Source organism: Pinus tabuliformis, chromosome 8 (assembly GCF_031772625.1).
Source record: "Pinus tabuliformis cultivar Carrire ecotype Pingquan chromosome 8, CPIR1, whole genome shotgun sequence".
Taxonomy (NCBI): Eukaryota; Viridiplantae; Streptophyta; class Pinopsida; order Pinales; family Pinaceae; genus Pinus; species Pinus tabuliformis.
In genome coordinates, this window is record NC_142294.1 from 1794468607 (window position 1) to 1794475590 (window position 6984).

Below are 6984 nucleotides of genomic sequence, written 5' to 3' on the forward strand. Positions count from 1 at the left end.
CACATGGATCGACTTGTACTTCGAGTGAAGATCGGACAAGATTGAAGACCCCGGATCTAATTTCATCCATCCGAGCTGCGATATATATTCAAGGAAATAAAGACATTCAAATGTACAGCATTATAGCACAGATAATCATCCTACCAAAAGGATGATGGCTCTATCAGAATCATCAGTCTACCATCAGACGATTGTCTGTCCTATGTACATGAAAATGAATTTATAAAGCTGAGCATGGGAATGCCCGCCTCAGCTAGATCATGAAAACAGTATGAAGATAATGTATTGTATTATATCTTATTACAGGTCTCCTCCCAGCATTGAAAGAACTTCAGATCCTCATAATAAAGCATTTCACCCGATAAATGGCCTCATACTTTAGGGGGCAACTGTTATAGACATTTTTGTGCCTTGCAGCTCCAAGCATGAAATGTCCATAAACCAAGGGCTCCTAAGTCCCTAAAAGTGTTGTTCTAACCCCTAAAGGAACAAGGTCAACAAATTACAGCTTCTCCCAGAAGTTCTCCACCAGAAACTGCTCAGAATAAGTCAAAACAGGATCATTTCAGCTGCTCCACTAGCTAAGTGCGTTGCATAGCACCTAAATCCACTAGCTAGGTGTGTTGCAACGCACCTAAATGCACTACCAGGGTGCGTTGAGTGGGAAATGACAAATGGCAGTGTCATTCCGCGAGGTGGAGAGACAATGGAAGCTTCCAGAATCTTCTCCTATGACACTTGCTTCACTGAATTCGACCAAGGATGAGTAAGAGGCCTTCAGTCTCCAAGTGGAAGCAAGAACTAACAGAGAGAAGCCACTAATCAAATCACAAGCTGACTCATCCTCCTTGCATACATCTATATATGGATCCCTCATCCCAGAGATCCGGAGGCTGGAATTTTGCACATTGTAAGGAATTGATGTTGGTTTTGAGATAAACATCAGAGAATTGGGTGATCTATGCTTTGTTGGAGGTGAAGAGGGGCTTCTTTGCTAGGAGGTTGATGCTGGGTCAGGAATCATCGGTTGTAACTCCTCCTGGATCTTCTTGTATATCAATAAAAACTATTTGAGTTTCTCCTCCATGCTTTTGTATCATTGATGCTTGTTACATTTGTATGGTTAACTTAAATCTGATCCTAAGTTATTTATGAATATAAATCCATGTCTTTGTATAGTTTTCTCCTTCTGTGATCTTACAGGTACTTGGTGAAGCTGGGCAAGTAAGGGAGCAGGTGGTTGGAAGCTGTCAAAGAGGAGAGAGATTGGATCAAAGGACTAGCGCAAGACACAGGTTGGTTCTTCCTATTCCTTTTTATTTATAGTTCATAAAGGAGATACAAAAGTAGTTTTCTCTGTTTGTTTCTAAGGCAGCTGTCACACCTTAGTGGGATAGAGCAGTTCTAAATAGACACTTTTCCCAGTAACAAGGAGCATCCAACCAGGGGTAGACAAGTGGAGGTGTTTGTCTCGCAAGCTAAACAGGTTCACAGGTCATTGTACCTGAGTTGTTTTTTTTCTTATTTTATTTCCTTAGTTATCAGCAGTTGGGACACGACAGCAGTTTCGGTTTCATTTTCTGTTAAGGAGTTTTGTTTTATTTATTTATAGAGAAAAAAAAAAAAAAAAAACAAAAACTCTGTTTCTTTTAAAATTAATCCTAGAATTTAGATAAATCGGAAATTGACAGTTTCTTATGGTAACTGTATGTAACTGTTAACAGTTTCCAAAAATTGTTTAACAAATCATATAAAAGCAAAAAGAATAAATCATTGTGAGGCCGATTTCCATCACGGTAGAAGAGAAATAAAGAATTTACAAGTAATATTTCACAGTCATCTGAATTCCATGTGCAATTAGTTTCTTTCCTGTTCTTAAAATATATTGAGTGCATCTCCAAACATAAGCAAGCATTGGAAATTGAAATCTTTTACTAGACATCAAGAAAAACAAAGACAACAAGACCGAGAGTGTGGAAGTGCCATTGTAAGCGTACGGAGAGGAAACAATCGAAGAACCGACAAGCCTCACAAACAATCACCTACAATTATGAGCGGTAACGAGCATACAACAGAGCAAACAAGCAGATGGTTTCACATTTAATATCACCAGAATCACCAATATGAAAACAGCATCAAAGACCAGGTACTACAAGACTCATTATATAAATCTTTTCATTGCAAACACAATTTGAAAAATAAGTTACAAGAGTCTTTGCAAAGTAATTTATAAGTTAACTTAAACAGTTCATATTACAAGTAAACCGAAGACCTAGGTTCAAAACCATGAACTACATATACATAAGTTAAACCAGTTCATGTCACAAGTAGATCAAAGACTTGGTTCGAAACCTTGAACATACGCTCACCCTAAAACCCCAAAGATTTGAACCAAGACAAGCTACCTATCCATATTCCACACAGGGACTAATTAAACGACAGAGAGGTTGAATCCTTAAACTAAGACACAATAACATCAACAATTTACAAGTATGAACATCATGGAAAGACCCTACCCGGTCTAGTGAAGTGCAAGTGGAACCGAAGCCACCGTTTCTCGCTCACCTTCCACATACAACCACCACAAGCAGAGAATCAAAAACAGAACACAACAGAAATCGAACGAGTAAAGAGACAGGGTAAGGGTTTCACTTACCAGAGAAGGGGTCGACGAACTGCAAGAAAAGAGACGACAACAGGTCGCAAACCAGCAAGAGACCCTGCTCACAAGGAGCATTCACTGTCAGGACCGGAAAGAAAAGCATAGCAAATAATAAAGCAAAGAAAGAAAACATACCTGAGGAGTCTGCGAAATGAGGCTGAGAACGGGGTCACCTCGTGGCCGCAACCTGAATGCACAAGTAACCAGAAGTAAGATTAAATAGTAGAGCCATCGAACAATAACCAGTGAAACATAAACACAATAATGCCAGACACATTCAGGAGGAAATAAGTTGTCATCGTGTCACAGAAAACCTTCGGTCATAGTCGCAGAACACTGAAAGGCAGCCCAAAACCCTCAGGCAGACCAGCAAGCAAATACAGGCATCCATCAAAACAGATAAAACACTAGCAGAGTCCTACTACTGGACAAGTCGTGGCCGAGAAGCCAAGCTGAGCGCCAGAGAAACATTAGAAAAACCCTAAGGAGGAAAACCAGAGAGCAGACCCTCTCAGCGCAAACAAACAACAGTCGAAATGACGGACCAAGTGAGGAGCTAGGATTACAAGCACAGTGAAGGCGAGAGAACAAAGCCCGAGGTCGAGACAGGTGTCTCCCTCACAAGAGTACACTAGCAATCACATTTATCACAACCAAAATATCTAAGTACCACTACACCCTACCAAAAATCATAAATTTAATAATTTCAAATAAACCAAATCTTGTGTCTGGTTAGAGTACGTAGGCTGGTCCCATCAAATTTTGGTATCAGAGTAGGTTAGTGGACTGAAATGGAAGTTGGGAGAAGAGGTCATGGTAGAGCTATTCGAAGAGTCGTAGATGAGGGGTTGAGAGAAGAGCTTAGGATCCTGAATGCCCATTTGGCGGTAGTAGAAGCAGGAAGGAGAAGGGATCCGGAAGTAGGAGATGACAGTGAGGAAGAGGCTGTAGTTACAACAAATGGATCAGATGAAGAAGGACCTGAGATTAAATTATTAAGGTCAGTTTTGTTGGCTAGCAGTAAGCCAAAACCTGAAATTCTGAACTATGATGGAAGTTTGTCCACAGAGGTGCTGTTGGACTGGATTAGTGAGTTGGATAAGTATTTTGAATGTGAGGAGGTCAGCGAAGATAGGAGAGTTAAATTCGCTGCTACCAAGCTAAAGGGACACGTAGCCTTATGGTGGGATAGTGTCCAGGCAGAAAGGAGAAGATTGAACAAGTTACCAATTAAAAAGTGGACCAGAATGGTCGCCAAGATGAAGGGTAGGTTTCTGCCCAAAGATTATCAGATTGCTTTACATCGACAGGTACAAAATTTGAAGCAGAGAGGAATGACGGTGAAAGAATACACTGAAGAATTCTATCGGGTGAACTTGAGAGCTGGATATACTGAAGACACCCCAGAGAAGACAACAAGGTTTGTGAATGGCCTAAGGCTGGAAATATTGGATGAAATAAGTATTCTTTCTCCAAAGAATATAGAAGAAGCATATCAGAGTGCCTTAAAGGCAGAAGAGAAGCTCACAAGAAAACAGAATGCTAGGAGGGGACGAGGAACAGGCAGAGGAAAAGGACAATCCTTTGGCAGAGGAAGGACTGCCAATAACAGTGAAGAGGGCAGCAGTTCCAAAACTTCAGGGACAACAGAAAAGGATGGCAACACAAGGGGAGGAAGGCCATACTAGAGAGGCAGGGGAAATGGCAGAGGTAGAGGAGCTGCCTACCAGTGCTACAAGTGCCACAAGTGGGGGCACAAATCCTTTGAATGTCGTGAAGGAGAACAGGCTAGTCAAAGAGGAGCATATGTTGCTCAGACAGAAAAAGTAGAGGCACCACCTCAAGAGGTAGAAAATGCACCAGAAATAAGAGAGGCCTTAGTTTTGAATAAGGTATTGCTAAAACTAGTGAAGGAAACAGCTGAACAAACCCAAAGGAAGGCATTGTTTCTGAAGGCATTGTTTCAGACTGTGTGCAAGTCACATGGAAAATGCTGCAAGTTGATTATAGACAGTGTAAGCACTGATAATCTAGTTGCAACAGAGATGGTGGAAAAATTGGGTCTGAAATGACTAAAGCATCCAACCCCTATAAGGTGTCGTGGTTACAGAAGGGTCACCAACTACTGGTTGATGAGTAGTGTGAGGTGGAATTCCATATTGGCAGATATAAGGACAAAGTTATTTGTGACATCATGCCCATGGATGTGTGTCATATTCTGCTAGGAAGACCGTGGCAGTATGACTAGAAAGTCATTCATGATGGGAAGAAAAACTGTTACAAGTTTTTTAAGGATGGAATTAAGCATACGTTGGTGCCCATCAAGGAGGAGGAACCAACAGAAAATAGCGGAACAAAAGTGTTATTGGTGGGTGGAAAACAATTTTTAAAGCAGATTGAAGATGATCAAGTGAAATATGTTGTTGTGAGAAGACCAAGAACAATGTTGTTGCACACAGGAATTTCTGATTTACCTGCAGAAATTTAGGAAATGTTGCAAGAATTCAGCGACATTGTGGTGGACGATTTACCAGATAAATTGCCACCAAAGCAGAGTATCAGTCATCACATAGATTTCATCTGTGGAGCTAGTCTACTGAATAAAGATGCTTACCGGATGAGCCCCAAAGACAACAAGGAGATTAGAAAATAGGTACAAGAATTGTTGGATGAGGGATTGATTCGAGAGAGCTTAAGCCCATGTGCAGTTCCGATGGTGCTTGCTCCCAAGAAAGGAGGCGATTGGCGGATGTGCACAGATTCGTGAGCAATAAAAAATATTACAATCAGGTACAGGTTTCCATTGCCACGAATGGACGATATGATGGACTGTTTGAGCGGGGCAGCATATTTTTCGAAGATAGATTTGAAGAGTGGATACCACCAGATTAGAATTCGGGAAGGGGATGAATGGAAAACAACTTTCAAGACTAATGAAGGGCTGTATGAATGGTTGGTGATGCCATTTGTGTTAATTAATGCACCTAGTACTTTTATGCACCTGATGAATGAAATGTTGAAGGAGTTCATTGGGAAATTTGTGATTGTGTATCTTGACGATATACTGATTTTCAGCAAAACCAGGGAGGAGCATTTTTGACATGTTCGATCTGTTTTGGAGAAATTACAGCAAGACAAGTTGTTGATAAATCTGAAGAAATACACTTTCTTTCACAAGGAGTTGATCTATTTGGGTTTCATGATTATAGAGAATGAGTTGAAAATGGACCTAGAAAAAGTTACAGCTATACTTAGTTGGCCATCCCCTAAGAGTCTGTTGGAAGTACGAAGTTTTCATGGGTTGGAAAGTTTTTATCATAAGTTTATAAGGGACTTTAGTGGAATCTGTGCACCTATGTTGGATACAATCAAGAAGGAAATTCAACCTTTTCAGTGGACTGAAGCGGCGGAAAGGAGTTTCCAGATGTTGAAAAAGAAGATCACTAAGAGGCCAATTTTGAGGCTACCTAACTTCAACAAACTTTTTCAAGTTCGTTGTGATGCCAGTGGTATAGCCATTGGGGCCGTACTCAGCCAAGAAGACAAACTTGTTGCTTATTTCAGTGAAAATTTGAATGAAAGCAGGCAGAAGTACTCATCATATGACAAGGAGTTCTATGCTGTCGTCCAAGCATTGAAGCATTGGAGACACTATTTGCTGGGTAATGAGTTTGTTTTGTTTTCAGATAATTCTGCATTGTAGTACATTATGCAGTAGCACAAACTGAACCACAAGCATGCAAAGTGGGTTGAATACTTGTAGAGTTATACATTTGTGTTGAAACATATTAGTGGATAGGCCAACAAGGTAGCATATGCATTGAGCAGAAGGGTTTTGCTTTTGCAGGAGAGCACGATACAAGTGCTAGGTTTTGAACACCTGAAAGACTTGTATCAGACAGATGCAGATTTTAAGGAGGCTTATGAAGCCTGCCAAAACCCTTTGATGAGGAATAATAGTCCATGGCTGGACTATAACCTATAGGAGAAGCTGTTATTTAAGGGAGGACAATTGTGTATTCCCGATTATTCGATGAGGGAGAACATCATCCGAGAGAAACATAGTGGAGGTCTTGCCGGACATTTCGGCATTGACAAGACCTTAGATCAGCTCAATCATTTTTATTGTTGGCCGAGGATGCGAAGGGATGTGCAGCAATTTGTAACCAGGTGTAAAGTGTGTCAATGGGAAAAAGGACACAATCAGAATAAGGGACTCTACACACCATTGCCTATTCCAGGTAGACCATGGGACTCAGTGAGCTTGGAATTTATCTTGGGTTTACCGAGAACACAGCACGGTCATGACTCTGTGATGCTGG